The sequence below is a fragment of the Marmota flaviventris genome, chromosome 1, assembly GCF_047511675.1.
Source record: "Marmota flaviventris isolate mMarFla1 chromosome 1, mMarFla1.hap1, whole genome shotgun sequence".
Taxonomy (NCBI): Eukaryota; Metazoa; Chordata; class Mammalia; order Rodentia; family Sciuridae; genus Marmota; species Marmota flaviventris.
The window spans coordinates 162,651,016-162,670,750 of NC_092498.1; positions in this window are offsets into that span (position 1 = coordinate 162,651,016).

Consider the following 19,735-nt stretch of genomic DNA (forward strand, 5'->3'; position numbering starts at 1 on the left):
TGCTTAGTGAAATAAGCTAACAAAAACCCAAAGGCCAAATGTTCTCTCTAATATGTGGATGTTAATCCACAAAAAGGGAGGATAGGGAGGGGAAGAATAGAATTCACTGGATTAGACAAAGGGGATTAGGGGAAGGGAGGGGATGGGAATAGGAAAGACAGTGGAATGAATGGGACAGAACTTTCCTCTGTTCATATATGAACACACGATCTGGGAAACTCCACATCATGTCCAACCACAAGAATGGGGAGTTAGACTCCATATATATATATGATATGTCAAAATGCACTTTATTGTCATGTATATCTAAAAAGAACAAATAAAAAAAACTACAGGGGAAAATAGCCATAGACAATATATTATCCAATGTTCATATCTGTGTTCCAATAAAACTTTATTCACACAACAGGCAGAGGGCAGAATTTGAGTCACAGGCGATATTTTGGCTGACCCCTGATCTGGCACCTTGTTACTCAAAGTGGAATCTGTGGATCTGCCCATCTGCATGACTTGGGGCATTAAGTATAGCATTTCAATGCTGTGCTATATGTATTAAATTAGAAACTGCATTTTAATAAGAACTGCAGGGATTTATAGGCAGACTAGCATTTGAGAAGCGCTGCTCTGAGACTTGGATCATGTTGGCTGTCAATCAGGATCATTATAGGGGTTTTTAAATAGACTCTTATTTCTGATGAACACTGCAAGAGTGTGATGATAGCAAGATTTGCTTGGTTTTATGTGATCACCCAGGTCCCCGCTGGTTCTTCTTCCTTACTGATGAAAAGAGGAATAAGAAAAATCCACTTGGGTTGGGGCTGGGGCTCAGTGGTAGAGCACTTGCCTAGCATGCGTGAGGCACTGGGTTGGATCGCCGGCACCACATAAAAATAAACAAGTAAAATAAGGGTATTGTATCCATCTAAAACTAAAAAGAAAGAATAAAAGCCCACGGAATTGGCACAGACCACCAAATCTGGACCATGCAGTTCCGTATAACTCCCAGGTAATCACTCCACACCATAGGACCAGAGGTCCCATGCCTCCCACAGAGAAGAAACAGCTTCTATGGAACCAGAGCAATCAGCCTCGAATCTGATTGCTCAGATATGTGTACAAATAATTTAGATGTCTTTGCCATCACAGGTCATTAAATGTCCCACAAAGTGCAAGCTGTTCAAATAAATGTCAGGCTCAGAACCTTGGAAAAAAAATGAGTCTCTCTCTCTCCAAGGGTTTAAATGCCTGATTGTAAAACTCGCTGATGAGTCTGTGCTTTTTTCAAAATGAATTTGTAGCAAAAAGGACCAAGGAGTCAGAGTGTGGGGCTGAGGGGGCAGGTGGCTCTCCTATTCCCTGAGTTCCCTACCCCCAGACCCAGTCAACCGCAGACCACTGGCCTGTGATGCCTGCATCTATGTTGATCACTAGAGACCTTTTTTTCTTGTCATTTTTCCCTAAACAATACAGTGTTAACAATTATTACCCCACATTGACTTTGGATTAGGTATTATAAGTAATCTTTAATTATACAGAAGGATGTGTACCCATTGTAATTGTAATACCATTATAATACCACCATTTTATATAAGGGTCCTGAGCAATGGTGGATTCGGATATCCATGGGGAATCCTGGAACCAATCCTTCTTAGGCAGTGAGAAATGGCTGTACTGTCCCAGACTGAGAAAACTTGGCCACCTACTCTGCCTTTCATTAACCACACAAGCCTGAGCAAGTCAATTGAATCCATAAGTCACTTGAGTACTCTCTTCTGGAAAGTACTGGAAAATGGGGAATAAGAACACCAGCTTCTAATTTCTCCATGTCTGTAAAAATTCTACTGGATCATGGGTTGAAGTTGGGGCTCAGTGGCAGAGCACTTGCTTAGCCCATGTGAGGCACTGGGTTGGATCCTCAGCACCATATAGAAATTAATCAATATAATAAAGGTATGATGCCCACCTACAATTAAAAGAAGCATTTTTAACAATTCTACTGGTTCATGATATTTTGCCCTTACTTACAATTTTAGTAATATGTTTTCCAAACTTTTCACATATGTAATTCCAAAGTTTGTAGTGAGATATATTCACTCAGTGCTATTTTCATAGTAAATTTGGAAGCAACCTGAATGTGCAACAATACGAGAGCGGCTAAATAAATTGTGGGACAGCTAAATATGCTAAAATATGTAGCGGTTGGAAAACAAATGGATCTATTTGCACTGAAGTGAAAATATATCCACGCTGTACTGCTACATGGGGGGAAAAAACACAAACAATGACATAGTTCATTGATTCCAAGATGTTCATTTTTTATATTCTCACAATCATCATCTTATAATTGTTGGTATCTTATAATTGTCATTGACCAGGCAACAGACTCGATGCCGTTCAAAAAAATAATGACATATTGTACCATCAGTGGCATCTACAGTTTAACACATTATGCAAAAAGAACCACATACATATGTGAATAGATTTGTTCATCTGTTTCTCTTACACTGTGTATATCTATACATACAAACACACACACACACACACACACACACACACGTCTACAGTCTCCATCCTACAATGGTTTGACTTACGATCGTTTGCTTTACAACAATGCAAAGACAAGAAACATTGGGTCAAAATTATATTCAGCTTTCGAATTTGATCTTTGGCAGGACAGTAAGCTATTTTCTCCAGATGCCGAGTGGCAAGCAGCTCCCAGTCACCTGCACAATCACTCATAAGTGGGAAGAACTGGTCCCCTAAAGTGTGTTGTGTAGCTAAGATGTGAGGCTGGTCGCTTGGGTGTGTGTCAAATGCATTGGCGACTTATGATATTTTCCAGTTATGATAGACTTATCCGGACAATCTCCCATGATAGCTTGGGAAATATCTCTATATGAAAATTGAAAAATAGCCAGAAATATACAACCAAAGGAGGAATAATTCATTCTAAGGAGAAAGTTAAATAAATCAAGCTGGAGGGTGAGATCAGAGCAGTAGTCTTTCCTTGTAGATTTTATAATTTTCACAGTTTTCATATTGTGTTGACAGCAAACATATTTTACTTTTTAAATGGAAAACAGAATCGTATGATCCCAATGCTGTCTTTATCATTGTCCCCCAGGACTCAAGTGAAAACGTTACCTTCTGCTGGTAAGTCTGTAGAGCGAGGTGGCGATTCTACTTTGTTTTCTCATCACCAGAGACGATGCATCAGAGACAGAAACTGGAGATATTTAAGACTGCCACCATTTTTTTATTTGGCCTCGAGTGCAACATTTATTCTGTGAGAAAATGAGACAGGACGGCCCGTGGTGACAGGGAAAGCCAGTCTCCTCCTGTTGGCTCCCTGGGATATCACTTTGATTGGGGAAGTGTCGTGAGGCGCTCATTCATGAGGCAGATCAGCAAGGAAATGTCAAAACATCGGCAAATTGTGAGTAAATAGACTCAGACATTTTGCTGCAAACTTGCTGAGAACAGAGACTGTGGTTCCCATATGCCCCAACAGACTCCGCTGGGTAGATGCCTTCATTAATATTAACCAGTGGTGCATTTCAGGGTGAGTGGTGGGTACAGCATGCTTACCAGCTCAGCTCATGAGAAGCCTGGCCCGTGGGTGGGAGAGAATCAAAAGACCACAGTCCATCCTGGCCCCTTAAAGGCATCCTCTAGGAGCCAGAAAACCATGCCCTAAGCAGAGGAATCAATGGGACATTTCATCACATCTGATGAAACGTAAGATTGGTTGGCAAACTATCCAGCATCTTGTTTATTCTCATCTTTGTAGGCTCATAGGAACAACACATGACAGTGTTGACACCCTCTGCTTTTGGACCTCAATTCCTTCCATCAAACATGTGCATCATTAGGCAAAACACAACCCCCTATAACAGGCAAAAGATACACAGTTAGGCAAAATTAATGCATCAACGTAACCTCTCTGAAATTCCCAGGATATTTCATGTTTGCCCCTGAGGATCTGCAAGGTGAGTTATTTATTCTCAAGATGTAAATGGCCAGAGGGGTTCACATGGAAAATTGAAGAAAAAGAAGATGAGCAAAACTTGGATGAGTTTAGCAGTTAAACAAGATCATTGTTGAAGCTGGGAGGTGGACGCCTCGGGGGTCATGAGGCTTTTCACCCTAATTTTGTGTAAGTTTGAGTTTTCATAATAAAGTATTAATTGAGAGACTACTGGGAGACTCTTAATGTGATGTGCTGAATTTCTGCATCAGCAGGGAGATGCTAATTAATATGCAAGCAAAATCGTTATTATGTTCTGTTTCCTTACCGAGGATGGGGAGTGGGAAATGGAGATACTACTTCCAAACAAAAATGCAGATAATAGCTGGGCATGGTGGCACATGCCTGAAATCCCAGCAGCTTGGGAGGCTGAGACAGGAGGATTGTGAGTTCAAGGTCAGCCTCAGCAAATAAGTGAGGCCCTAAGCAACTGAACAGACTCTGTCTCTAAACAAAATGTAAGAAAGGGTTGAGGATGTGACTCAGAGGTGAAGCATCCCTAGGTAGAGGTGAAGCATCCCTAGGTTCAATTCCTGGTAACAAAAAAAAAAAAAAAAGATAATATTAATTCACTGGGGTATGATAATTATGAAAAAAAATGAAAGTAAAATTCCCAGAACTGTGTTTCAAAGTAAGTTATCACTAAAATAAAATCAGAAAAAGATTACATTTTACATATCTGTATACTGACAACAACTATATTTTAATGGTGGGACTATTTGTATTTGTTATTTTTATCCCTTTCCTATTGTGTACATGGAGAAAAACACATCATTTATGATAATTTTTGTTTGCAACTAATGGAGATGCATTTTTACCCATACAGGGATGGGTCTGAATTAGATTACAAAAAGATTCAGGAACATTCCTAATCTTGGAACTATAATTCCTCCCTGAGTTCAAAGGCTTATGGAATGATAACTTTGTTCCATGTTCCCTGCAAGAGCAATTTAAAAAAAAAGACACCTAATTTTCCAGGCACAGTGGTGCACATCTGTAATCCCAGCAGCTCGGGAGGCAGAGGCAGGAATATCACAGGTTCAAAGCCAGCCTCAGCAACTTAGCAAGGCCCTAAGAAACTTAGTGAGATCCTGTCTCTAAATAAAATACAAAACAGGGCTAGGGATGTGGCTCAGTAGTTAAGCACCCCTGGATTCAATCCTAGGTATCCTCCTTCCTCTAAAAAGCCAAATTACAGTGTACCCATATCTTCAACCTGGTGGTTCCAATGGCGTTCATAATAGCTGCTGGATAAAATTGCTGTAAAATCAGTTGGTGGTTTTACTTGACAAGATGATTGCAGTAACTCACCCTGTAGTTCCCTTGGGGATAAACAGGAAATATCCTACTACTATTAGAATGTTATTGTTTGTTTGTTTGTTTGTCTTAAAAGCATGTCTTATGTGCCTGTTGCCTCTGCTTTTATCAGGGACCTAAAATAAATAGCGCTCAGTGATTTCCAAGAGTCAGTGGTGTTGATGCTGCTGTGAAAGCATCATATCTACTGCATCCATCACATGTCCCCACGACGATGCTGCATGATTAGGCAACATCAACGCGACCAAGGAGCTTCCTTGAGAAGAGAGGACTATTTCAGGGTTTTCCCTGAGGTAACTGCAAGGTCAGTTACTGTGTCCCTCAAACTATCTGAGAGAAAAATGCTCATGGAAAACTCAGCAGCCTATAATAATAAGCAGCCTATAATAACAAGACTTGCTTGCGAGTCTCGGGGGGCAGTTGATTCAGAGTGAGTTGACTGACAGGGCTTGACTCAATGTCACCATCCTAAGGATCACTGGCTGTGAGCTCCTTCAAGGTGGCGCTGGCTGAAATGAAGAGGCCAGACCTCCTCTGGGCTCTCTGTTGCTTTCATTCTCCCATCGTCCATTCTAGATTAATTTTCCTGATGACAGAAGAGAAAGCATGCAGCAAAATGCACCAGTACTTTTTCTTCTCTGAACACTTCCTTGGAAATACGTCTTATCTTTTCCCCTTAACGTTGTCATTCAAGTGCCTCTCTAAGTTTCTGTTGGTGTCATATCTGCTGAAGTCTCATGGGCCAAGCAAGTCATCCAGGCAGCCCAGATGGCAGGGTAAAGAAGCGGGCTGCACCTCCGCAGTGAAAGGGATAAAGAATTGAGGTCCCCCGTGCAAACAGTTGGCCACATGGACTTAGATAATAAGGACTCCTGTTTCTCTGTGCTGCAGTCAAGTTTGCATTGGCATAGAGCGCCACCGATCTCAACAGATCCCTGAGGCAAAAGAGAACTAGGAGAACCGTGAGTTGTTTCAATGCTGGAATTCGTTTTAGCTTGTAGCACACTGTCCTCTAGATGGTCCATACATGCTGTCCACTATGAACGAGGAGCTTCGCTGTCTTTCTTCTTGAACACTTCTTCCAAGAGTCCCTTTGGTGTCTCTAGAGAGAATTCATCATGCCTTCCTCTGATCTACCTCTACACCTTGCTCCTAATTCAGCTTTCCCTCTTCTCTGTTGGTTTAAACCATGATCCACCTCCCTAGTGTCTGAAGCAATTGAGAAGAGGAAAGAGCATACGTTATGGGGTCAGGAGTCAGGGTTCCAATCCCGGGTCCTACAAGTGGGAACTCCCACAAGCTATTCAGCCGGGCGTTGTGTGCCTTCGTCTTCTCTTCTGTAGAATGGGAATAATGGTGGCACTTGCTTAAAACAGATATTGAGAGAATTAAATGAGAGTTAAACAGTAAAGTTCCTGACTGTGCTCAAATTAATTGTGAGGTATAACCTCTTTATCCTTAAAGCTATTTAACTGACTTCCTGCTGCCTTGGAGTAAAGTTATAACACGGTCTTGACTTCCAAAGAACACAAAGATCCTGACTTCTCCATAAGGTCCTTTTTAATTTGATTGCTGAGATCCAAATTGTTAATGGTGTAGCCATTGGGCCCTGAACAGAAAGGGGCAAAAAACTAATCGCAGGGTAGCCCCCAAGACCACCTCATCTGACCCCCAATATACAACTCCACGAAGAGGAAAGAAAACACAGGAGGATCAAAATGTACCCAATTAATATTCATCTTTACAGCTCTCATTTCTAGATATTGTATTTCTATTCCTCTGAGCAGAAGGTTCACTGAAGTCATTTGGATAAACTCCATTTGCCAAAAACCCAAATAATAAGATGATGTGGGGAGAATGGGAAATTAAATGGAAGGGCTAGGGCCAGACGAGGCAACAAGATAAAATTCCATAAGCCGCCCTAAGTCCTCAATCTGAATGATGCATTACTTTGACACTTCTCATCTTCAAAATGGGTGAGCTGAGGGTTAGAGGCACGGAACAGATGGCATCTTGATAGACTGAATTAATACTCTGAAAATGAGGGAGGAGACGCATTGTCTACAAAATCCAGAAAGCATTTCAAGTAGAATGGAGCTTATGTTATATTCTGAAGCATCTGAACATTGGATGTTTGTGTCACCACTCCTATTTTAACATATTTGTCAGGGAGAGCTGAACAAGTAGAGGTCCTCTATGTGCTACCCAGTTTTCGATTCAAAAGACGACCTTTCATGGTGAATCATAAGTACACTAGGACTTATCAAAGAAGTTGTCTTTGTAGAAACATTTAATTAGGATTTCTAAGAGATAGAATGCATAAATAATAAAAACTAAAACTCAAAGAATGCAAGAGGACCTATACTGAAAACTGAAACTCCCCAATTCTAGTCCCCAGTCCTCATGGGAAATGCTATTACTAATTTCTTACATGTCCTTTTTTACGGTTATATGTTTGTACATTCTGACAATTGTAAAGAACCAGAATTTTTGATTGCCATATTCTGCATGCATCTTTTTTAAAACTAAAACCTTGTAGGAGAGAGAATTTAGATGATTTGGGTGAAGTTGTTCAGTGATTCAATGAATCAGTTAGGATTTAGTCTTAAGTAAACAAAACAAATTAAAAAGTCAGCATACTACAGTGATGTAGCCACATCAATATTTATAGCGAATCAATTCACAATAGCTAAGCTATGGAACCAAACTAGGTACCTACCCTTCAACAGATGGATGGATAAAGAAAATGTGGTATATATACACAATGGAATATTACTCAGCCATAAAAAGGATGGCTTTATGGCATCTGCCAGCAAGTGGATGGATTTGGAGACTATCATGCTAAATGAAATAGGCCTGTCCCCCTGAAAAACAAAAGGTTGAATGTCCTCTCTAATGTGCGAATACTAACCCACAACAAGTGGTGGGGGAATAGAAGTTTAGTGGATAAGACAGAGGGGAATGAAGAGAGGGGAGAAGGATGGGGAAAGGAAAGACAATAGAATGAATTGAACATAAGTTTCCTACGCTCATGTATGAACACATGACCAGTGAAACTCCACATCATGATCAGCCACAAGAATAGGACCCTAATTAGAATAAGTTATTCTCCATGTCTGTATAATATGTCAGAATACATGCTGTGTCATATTTAAAAAGAACAAATACAAAGCTATATGTATATGTATGTGTCTCTCAGCTCATAGGAAAACATCCAGGGGTCCATCTGACAGCTTTGAACACGGCTTGCAGCCTTAGCTATTCATTCTCCCTCTCACTGTTTTGCTCCATTCCTCACATGTTGCCTTCACTTTTAGATCACTCAGAATGACAACATTGTGGCCAAAGGGTCTCCTCCTCTCCTTCTCCTTCTCCTTCCTCTTCTTCTCTCTCTCTTTATGCCAAGGATTGAACCCCGGGGCACTTAACCCCTGAGCCACATCCCCAGCCCTTTTTATTTTTTATTTAGAGACAGGGTCTCACTGAGTTGCTGAGGGCCTCACTAAGTTTCTGAGGCTGGCTCTGAACTTTCTATCCTCTTGCCTCAGCCTCCAGAGCCCCTGGGATCACAGACGTGCACCAATCCTTTCTTCAAATACAGCCAAATGCAATGTTCTCCAGCCGTTCAACAGAAGTCTGAAGACAATGGCCCCCGTTGCCTCATGCTCAGCCAGAGCAAATCACTGTGCCCACAGACACCTTCTCCCCATTCTCTCGCCCCCAAGGTACATGGTCTAAGAGGAAGGGAGATTGTATCACAGAGGCGAAAGCTGAGGTGCCATTAGCAAAAGAAGGATGAATTCGTAGGTAGTTGGAAATCACAGAAGGTCACTGAACTCCTACGATCAGGAGAAAGATGGAGTTGTGATCTCTTGCTATGCATCAGAAACTAGTCAGAGCTAGGATCAGGAAGGAAACCTTTATCCTTCTCTTACAATAACACATAATTGTCTATTCTCATATCTTATTTCTTATTACAGGACAAGCCTCAATTGGATCAGTTATGTAAGTTATCTGTCTAAAAGCCAATCCAATGTTTCCATTTTCTATAATAGTGACTTGAATTCAATAGTACAATAATTCAGATCTTGGTCTCTTTCCAAACGCTTTGCAAAATAATTCCCAGCAAACACATGGTGATTGCTTTATATTTTTTTTTCATCCTTTCAGGAAGCCGATTACCAAAATGTTCTTAGCCATGAAAACTGGCAGCTAGATTTTTCCATCACCCAGATAACACAAACATGCACGCTAGATCCTCTCTTAAATAGAAATGATGAAACGATATCCAGAGGATTGGTATCAAATTAGGAAAATTGCAGGCAATTATCAAATGGAAGAAGTAAACCAACAGATAATACAAGACAAAATATCTTGCTTTAAGAGGCACATTTCAAGTGACACTCTATATTTACTAGTATCATATGTGCACTAACTGGGTTGACTCATATGGAAAACATAGTCTTTTTTAATATCAGGATTGCAAGAGATTCAGATTGAAATAAAGATCACCAAGCCTCATGACGTGGTTGTCTGGTGGACTAGACCATTGGGACCCCAGGGTCTGGGTTAAAATGACCTTTATGTAAAAAGCTAATGGATCTGGGGAATCTCTCTTAGCAATGCTTTAGTAACCTACACTTAAAAAAGGTAAGATGGCCCCAACTCCTTATTTGATAAACAGTGATACTGAAGTACAGAAAAAGAAAATTGCTGGGGCCGAACCCACATTTAAAACCACACTGGTCTCCAGATTTCCTCACCTTTTCCTTGCCCCTAGGGCCATTGAGAATGAATCTGAGTGACCGGGTAGTCAAAGCTGGTATGAAATTCTATTAGGAAAATGTCTGGTTGAAGAATTACCAAAATCATGGACTTTAACTGTTCCTTACAGAACTCTTTTCCTGACTGTACAAAGCTTCTGTCTGATTTAAGGCTTAGTTGGTTCTTAAGTGAAAGTGTTCTGGGTAAGAAATGGTGTTTCCCTTAGTCAAAGAGTCTATATTCAGAAGGTCAGAAGTGCCCTTAAAATGGGTCCACTTCACAGAACAACTGATTCTTATTGTATTCTCTATTAAAAAAAAAAGTGAAGAGAGAGGAGTTTAATACAAAGAAAACTTCTAGCTTATGTTTTTCCCGGGTGACTTGAGTCTTATTTCCCTATTTATAAAATGGTATCTATACAATTTATTTATTTTTTGTTTTGTTTTTATGTGCAAGGGACAGAACCCAGGGCCTCATACATGCTAGGCTCTAGCTGCATCTCCAGCCCTGGATAATTTATTTAAAGTGATGTTTCAAATTGGAATCATGCAATCTCCACAATCTTCTGGTTTCGATAGATAAGATTTCCTCTTTCTTATTTTTTTTAAATTAATGAATTAATTTATTTGTCATGTTATATGTGAGAGCAGAATGCATTTCGACTCATAGTACACAAATGGAGCACAATTTTTCATGTCTCTGGCTGTACATGATGTAGAGTTGCACCACATGTGTAGTCATATATGTACCTAGGGTAATGATGTCTATCTCATTCCACCATCTCCTGCCCCCTCCCTTTCCCTCCCTCCCCTTTTCCCTATCCAAAGTTCTTCCATTTCTCCCATGCCCCACCACCCCCATTGTGGATCAGCATCCACTTATCAGAGAAAACATTTGGCCTTTGGTTTTTTGGGATTGGCTAACTTCTCTTAGCATGATATTCTCCAACTCTATTCATTTACCTGCAAATTCCATGATTTTATTCTCTTTTAATGCTGAGTAATATTCCACTGTGTATATATACCACAGTTTCTTTATCCATTCATCTATTGAAGGGCATCTATGTTGGCTCCACAGTTTAGCTATTGTGAATTGTGCTGCTGTAAACATTGATGTGACTCTGTCCCTGTAGTATGCTGTTTTTAAGTCCTTTGTGTATAAACCAAGGAGTGGGATAGCTGGGTCAAATGGTGGTTTTATTCCCAGTTTTCTAAGGAATCTCCACACTGCTTTCTAGATTAGTTGTAACAATTTGCAGTCCCACCAGCAATGTAAGAGTGAGACTTTTTCCCCACATCCTTGCCAACACTTATTGATTTGTGTATTCTTAATAACTGACATTCTGACTGGAGTAAGTTGAAATTTTAGAGTGGTTTTGATTTGCATTTCTCTAATCACTAGAGATGTTGACCATTTTTTCATATATTTGTTAATTGATTGTATATCATCTTCTGAGAAATGTCTGTTCAGTCCCTTAGCCCTTTTATTGATTGGGTTATTAATTTTTTGGCATTAATTTTTTGGAGTTCTTTATATAGCCTAGAGATTAGCGCTGTATCTGATATGTGTGTGGTAAAAATTTCCTCCCATTCTGTAGGCTCTCCATTCACCTCTAATTATTTCTTTTGCCAAGAAGAAGTGAATCCATCCCATTTATTGATTCCTGGTTTTATTTCTTGTGCTCTAGGAGTCTTGTTAAGGAAGTTGGGGCCTAATCCAACATGAAGATGACTTGGGTCTACTTTTTCTTCTATTAGGTGCAGGATCTCTGGTCTAATTCCTAGGTCCTTGATCCACTTTGAGTTCTCTGCATGGTGAGAGATAAGGGCTTAATTTCATTTTGCTGCATATAGATTTCTAGTTTCCCCAGCACCATTTGTTGAAGAGGCTCTCTTTCCTTCCTTAATTTTAATTTGACTAATTCATCTTTGTATCTTCCGCATCCAGCATTATGCCTATCCATAATATTATAGCATTATGTAGAAGTTATATCTGTGGCAGTTGAGACAAGGGGCCACCACTGTACCCATAATTCAAGTTTAAAAAAATCTGTTAAGTCCCAAGTTTTTAATTTTATATAGAATGGTGGGACATCATGGAACAATAAAACTCACTCTTTAGGGCCTAAAAGTCTTGTAGAACTTACTGATTTCCATGGTGAAAACAGCCAACCATGGCCAATTTCAAACTATTGATAACTAAATAAAAGGTTTTAAAGAGAAGTGGCATAGCATACCATTATGCCACAGAGATGCAGTTGATGGAAATAGCTTTAAAGTATGGACAAAGTTGAATGAAATAATTAGAAAGTGATGAGTCTAAGTGTTTTTTTTTTAATTTAAATATAATTTATTTAATCAAAAATAGAAATAATTTACTTTTTGAGGTGTTATCAGAGATTGAATTCAGGAGCACCAGGCCACTGAGCCACATCCCCAGCCCTATTTTGTATTTCCCTTAGAGACAGGGTCTCACTGAGTTGGTTAGGGTCTCACTGAGTTACTTAGGGCCTCACTGTTGCTGAGGCTGGCTTTGAACTCACAGTCCTCCTGCCTCAGCCACCAGAGCCACTGGGATTATAGGAGTGCACAACTGGGCCCAGCAATAACTTAATTTTTGATAATGATTGTGTTTAATAACTGAGATTCAAAGTAAGTGAACATGAACAGCCAGTTCTTGGAAGCCAATATGATCTGGGTCCATTGTTATCCCCAGAAAGGACCAAAGCACCAAAAAGGTCTGTGGGATTTTGCCATGGCTTCTCCAACTACTAACTCTGAGACTGGAGCAAGTCTATTTCACCTGTCTCCATTTCCTTACATATAATCGAATCATGGCAGTAAATGTCTCACGGGTTAGGTTAAGAATAAAGGAGAGAGTATAGAAAAAATTAGTGGCATATTTTTAGAGCTCAGCAAATATCAGCCTGAAGGAAGAATAATAATAATAACACTAAAGAAGGGTTCCCTTATTGACAGATGAGGAAGGGATACATATATGGATAGATGGATGGATGGATGGATGGATGGACGGACGGACAGAAAGATGGATGTTTTCCAAGTGGGAGAGTAAAAGGCTTTTTTGATTGAAAAACATACAAAGAAAACGGAGCTGTGTTCACCCTGAAATACGTCCCTGTGGAAGAAAAGAAATCCTCCACTCTTGCACGCGGGGTAGACTTAACCAGCTGCTCTGCTCTCTGGGACGCTGCAGGCCTCTATTATATACAAAGAGACACAAAATGACTTGCTATTAGTAGCATCAGCTGCCGCTAAAAAAGCAGGGAGAGAAATGTCTGTGACTCGCTCCTCCTCCATGCAGTGGGCTTTCCAGGGAGCCCAAGTGTTAAAGTCCCCCCGACTTCCAGTCATGATTTGAGAGCTTCTACAGCTATTTTCCTTGGAAAAGGACTGAGTCTGTCTTTTTTCCGAATCACACCTCAGCTAATTGCAAGTGCCACTGTCTTTTCTCCAGCCACCTTCTCCTCTCCTGAGACCAGCAGGGAAGACATATCTTTCAGACCCCAGCACAGCCAGCAGGGGCAGGCTGCAAGCCCACACCCTGTGACCCCCTTCAGGGGTTAGAGTACGTCTTTATAGTCCAAAACCTCATTGATCATAAGTGGCTGTGGCTATGATTCAAAACCATCAACAGATGTTATGAGATCTAAAATCATAAGCAGAAGGGGGAATGGGTCAAAAGGACCCCAGTGGAGGACAAGTTAATGAATGGTGGCTAACGTCTAGACGATTATTTTCTGAGAGGATACATTGTCCAAGAAAAATGGGAACCAAAAAGAAGACCATTTTACTTTGTATAAGAAGAACAGAAACATTTGTTTCTAAGCAGGCTGTGCTCAGCAGGATCAGGAAGGCTGAGGTGGAATTTTCTCATGGGAGAAGCATTTCTTATATGATGTGGACTCTCAGGGCGAAGTGGAGTCTGTGTGGTCATTGCCCAGATAGCCTGGCCCATAACAAGTACTGTCTCAGAGAAAAAAAAAAAAAATGGAAGCAAAACTCATTTACCATCACACTTTGCAGTATTGTAAATCTTCAAACAAATCCTCAGATGGTGATGCAACTGAAATGAGGACAGGCAACCTGCGTAGAGGCCTAGAACTTTCTTTATGGGATCATGCTGCCTTTCTCCCACCATGGAGCAGGGGGGAGACCTGGACATGTGTTTCTGTACGCGTCCTCCGAAAGCTAACCTCTGAGAGTATCCTTGTGTTTGAGTGCACAAATCTAAACCTGGCTCTTCTATCCTGGACACTTCAAAATGAAGAAAAGATATTTTGAAATATCTGTCTGTAACAGCCCTGGTAAACACAGAAAAGGTTCCATCAAAGGACAAAAATACAACAAAGTGGATAGAGACTTGGGATAGAAGGAGCACCTTCAGCCTGGTAAAGATTATCAGCCAAAACCCCAGAGAAGGTCCTGTATGAAGCATTCCTGTTGAGACCAAGGAAAACACTAGGGTAACTTCTTCCTCTCCTTTTATTATCCCAGAGGTGTCCGTGTGGCAGGAAGACAAGGAAAAGAAATGGAAAGGATGAGGACTAGAGAGGAACCCAGGAAGCCACTACCCACCAATGATGAAAAACATCAAGAGCTCAAAAGAATCTTCACATTATCACAGTGAATGAGACTGTGTAAGAAAGGTTCTTGTATATAAAAATCAATATGCACAAATAAGTCTCTCTACTAGCATAAAATATTTAGAGAACAATTTTTTTTTAAAGTCTTCATTTATATTCAGAAATTAAGGATGAGGCACCTTCTTAATGGCCAGGAAAGGTCTGCATCACAAAGTCGTTGCTTCTCACCAAAGTAAATTAAGACCAGTTCCAGGAGAAATCCCTGTAGATTTTTCTTGAGTAATCTAAAAGTTAAGATAATTCTAAAGTTTGTATCCAAGGGGACAGGCTAAGCCGTGGCACTGTTAAAGAAAAAGTTGGGAGACAGACATACTTTCTGGGTAACAAGACATAGTATAAATCTATGGTAATGATGACAATGTGATTTGTTTTAGTCATATACAGAAAATGTAACAGAATAACAAAATCAGAAATATGTAGAGAGATTGTTGTGGGTTGAATTGTGATTTCCAACTAAAAAAAAAAAATGTTGAAATTATAAGAAGAGACACAGTGGTGGTCATGGAGCACCCTCACAGGAGAAGACGGAGACTGCAGTTCCAAGAGGCCAGGAAGGTGCTTGGCTAGAGCTTGAAAGGGAGCCTGACCCTGCTGACACTTTGAAATTGAACTTGAGTTGAATTTTCCAGAACTGTAATATATTTCTATCATTTTAAGCCTCACGGTTTGAGGTATTTTGTCATGGCCCCATTAGGAAACAATTACAGGGATGTACGAAAATAAAGACAGAGCCATAAAGAGAAACATTCACAAGGTTTATGAATGGGTTTAAAGGGAAAAAGAATCCTTAAAAGATTTCAGAGAAAATATAAAAGCATATCTTCATTTCCTCTTCTAGGCATTCTTTATATAATTTGAATAGTAATCCATTATTGATACTGCCGGTTATGGGTGACAGTTCTGCATCCCCACATGTTGAAGTTACAGAAGCACGCCGAGGCAAGCATATAAAGCAGGATTTATTTAAAAGGGGGTTGTTGAGAGCCACAGCCAAAGGGGCCCCAGCAAACTTCCAGCTGCCAGCAAACTTTCAGCTGCCAACTGCGGCCCCAGCAAACTTCTAGCTGCCAACTGATTGGCTCCTCTGCAGTGATGCTCATTGGGCTGTTTCCCCGCCCTTTCAGACCACGGAGCTGCTCATTGGGGGACTTTTTTTGGCTCTGCCCACACGACCCAGCCAATCGGCCTCAAGAGCAGGAGGAGTGGGGGGGTTGAGAGGCTTGTGGGAAGCTGTTGGTGGCAGTTGGGCTCTGAGGGAATTCCTGAAGAGTTCATGTGGTGTGTGGGGTGTGTGTGTGTGTGTGTGTGTGTGTGTGTGTTTTCTAAAAATAAAGTTCGTTTCTGCTTGATAAGTGGCTCCTGAATTGTGCCCAGCCAGACTGCGGCAGGGGGTCACATAAACTTCTCCAGGGAGGGAGAAGGGGACAATAGCTGGGATCCTGGTATCTGGAGAAGCAGGTGTTCTGCCCTTTTTCTATGTCCTAGGCTTCCTTTGTTCTCCTGCCTTTTCCCCCTTATCTTTCTCCTTCCTGCGAAGGTGACCAGGCCCAGGACTAGGCCCAGGAATGCTGGTGGGGTGGCCCAAAGTGGGGAAACAGGTGGGCTGAAGGGATGGAGCAGCCAAGGATATATTACAACCTTATAGCTCCCTGTGGGGAGGGGCAATTCCTGCGACTGGTTACCCTGGCAACTGGTTGGAGCCAGGGAAGGTTCTTGATCAGAGTGGAGGAAGGGCTCTGAAGGAATTAGCATTTCAGTCCTTCAGGGGACAGTCTCAATTTGCTGGACTCACTCAAAATTGGCCTGACTCATCTACCTTACTGGATTTACCTATCTCTACTGACTGCCTGTCTAATCCTGGCTTCATTATCAGGCTATGCATTTAATTTATTGTTACCCAGTCTTCCCCTTTGAGTCAGTGACTCACCATCTACTCCTTTATTGAAGCTGCAAACACAGGGACCTCCTTAATTCTTCTTTTTGTCTTGCATTAATTTTTCCAGGAAACTCTCCTGACTCTGCCACCAAATATATCTAAATTTCATCAATTCACGTCATTTTTTCTGTAATTTCTTAAGTCAAAACTACCATCCTGAAACTCTGAGCCCCTGAAGTATACCTGCCCCTTCTCTGAGACCCTCGTACATCCTGAATAGATAATTCTCCACCAAGCCACTTGGTTTAGAATGAGTAATGATGTTCCAACCTCCAACATTACATGTTGATGCTCTAATCCTCAATGTGATGGCATTTGAAGTTGGGACCTGTGAGATCAATTAAGATTAATTAAGAAGTATGATAATTACAAAATATTTTTTTAAAGAGAGAGAGAGGGAGAGAGAGAGAGAGAATTTTTTTATATTTATTTTTTAGCATTGGGCGGACACAACATCTTTGTTTTAGTATGTGGTGCTGAGGATCGAACCCGGGCCGCATGCATGCCAGGCGAGCGCGCTACCACTTGAGCCACATCCCCAGCCCAATTACAAAATATTAATGGCCATGAAAATGATAATAAATCTATAGTTGCCTCTCCAGGTGAAATTTTCTGGGTTTACTCATTGATCTATTGGCCAGGGTTTTAAAAGCACCCATATTCAGGTCCCTATTGCCTCAAATTCAATTGCTAAAAAAATTCAGTGGTGATTATAGTTAATTTGGTTTTTGATTTAATGAAGATAATAAGAACTATCCACACGGCGTGTTGTTTAGAGAAAGCTGCCGCAAATAGAACCTCTGAAGTTTTATTTTTTTTTAATTATTATTAACTTCTCATTTGGAAACGAAACACAAAAACATTAAAAATAAACCCTCTAGGTTTCAAGTGAAAAAAAAAAAATCTAAGCACTACAAATAATCAAGCCCTGAAGCTGTTTTTAAAAATCTATTTGTGATGCTCTAACACCTGTTAAATCCCAGTCTCTATTTTAAAAACCATTCAATCCTCAAACTAAATAAGATATTATTATGCCCTTTAAAATGGATTTTTGTCTAGAATTATTTCAGATCAATATGTGTGCTCTCTTTTAAAGGAAAGAGATTGACTTTTTTTTTTTACATACAAAGCGATTGCTATTGATGATCGTTTTGAAATTTATTTCATCATGCAACACAGATCTAAAGGTTTTTATGGGTGCACATGGTTACCCATAATAGTGGGGCTCATTTTGATGTATTTATAAATGTGTGTAATATAATTTGCTCCATTCGGTCAACTGCATTTCCCCTGTCCCTCCCCTCCCCTTATCTGCTTCTTCTATCCTTCTGGTTTTCTTTCTATTTATTTATTAACTTTTTAGAATTGGTTCAACATAGTTATGAGTACATGTGGAATTCATTGTGATATATGCATGCATGCACATAGCATCATCTGGTAAATTTCATTCTGCACCTCTCCTCCTTTCCTACCTCTCCTCCCTCCCTCCTGGATTCTCTTCCTTCACTCCACTGTTCTTCCTTCTCCTTTCCTGATATTCCCTTTTTTTTTTTTTTGATTCCTTATTTCTCTCTAGCCTCAGCATATGAGAGAAAATGTTCCATCCTTGACTTTCGGTGTCTGGCTTATTTCACTTAGCATGATGTTCTCCTGTTCCATCTATTTCCCAGCAAATGTCATTATTTCATTTTTCTTCATGACTCAATAAAATTTAATTGTGTATATAAACCACATTTTCTTTATCCATTTGCCTGCTGATGGCCACCTGGGTTGGTTCCCCGTCTTGTCTATTGTGAATTGCCCTGCTATAACCATTGGTATGCAAGTATCTATAAACTCACTTTTTTATGATAATGCCATGAAAGAAATGATGAAGTTATGTATTAACCTGATGAGGGAGTCATGGAGTATTGCTGTGTGCAGAGTTTTTGGTTTTGTTCATCTAGCAATATTTCCCTTCCTTTTAGCCACAACAGCTTTGGTTGCTATTTCACCCAGCCATGGTCCCACATGGTTTCAGGGAAGCTGACCGGACTTCCTGTTTTGGTCATTCACATCTTGACCCAGACTAGGAAAACCAGGTTGTGAAAGGAGTGCCTCTGCTCAGTGGTTCAGAACTGGACCATGACCCAGAATGGGTTAATGAGTTTTATGGAACCAGTAGAAAAAAAGAAGCTCACTTTGGGCTGAAACCACCAAAATAGAAAGACGTAAGACCAAAGATAGCGTAGCACTGAGTGAGATGAGTCTTAATATTTTCCTGAAGAGAAAACAGAGCCAAGTAATGGAAAAACACAGAGTCCTGGTGACCTGCCTGAGCACCTGTTATTACCCCTGTTGGACCGCACTGCAAGACTTGTAGGTTACTTCTCAGGTCATACCAGATGACCTTGAGTAAACAGTGCTCTCACCTATAAAATAAAGGTTTGAGGCAAGATGATTTCCTAAGATCTCATGTAAATCTCACATTGAAAAAAAATATTGTGATTGACCATTCATTACTGGCTCCATGGATAAAATCTTAAAGTGACCCAATTTTCAGTTGAAAAAATTTAATGATGCTGACCGTCTTTGGTCTTTTTGTAGATAACAAAGGATGAGTCTTAACTGTATTCGTAATTGAAGAGGCTATAACTTCATTCTGAGTCTCTGATCCTCAGTGAAAAAATATACAAGGATTATACATGGTATCTTCAATTTGGTGAAGCTCAAGGGCAAATACCCAAGTTAACTTGATCAAAGATGTCATTTTCAACCTATGTCATGGTCTTCAGTATCCTTGCCCTTCCTTGTTTGAAGAGCAACCCTAGTAGCTTTCTCATTTCACATGTATTTGACGAAATACTGTCTGTACTACTTAGCAAATGCAAAGAAAAAGCCCTTTCATGTAATCCTTCATAGTTTAATAATTATTTGACAGACAGCATCCATATCCCCTGCTAATTATTTCCTCCATAAGGCAGGATATATTTCCCAGAAGATGTTTTACAAGTAGGAGAGATTTTGAAAATATATAATATTTTGACCC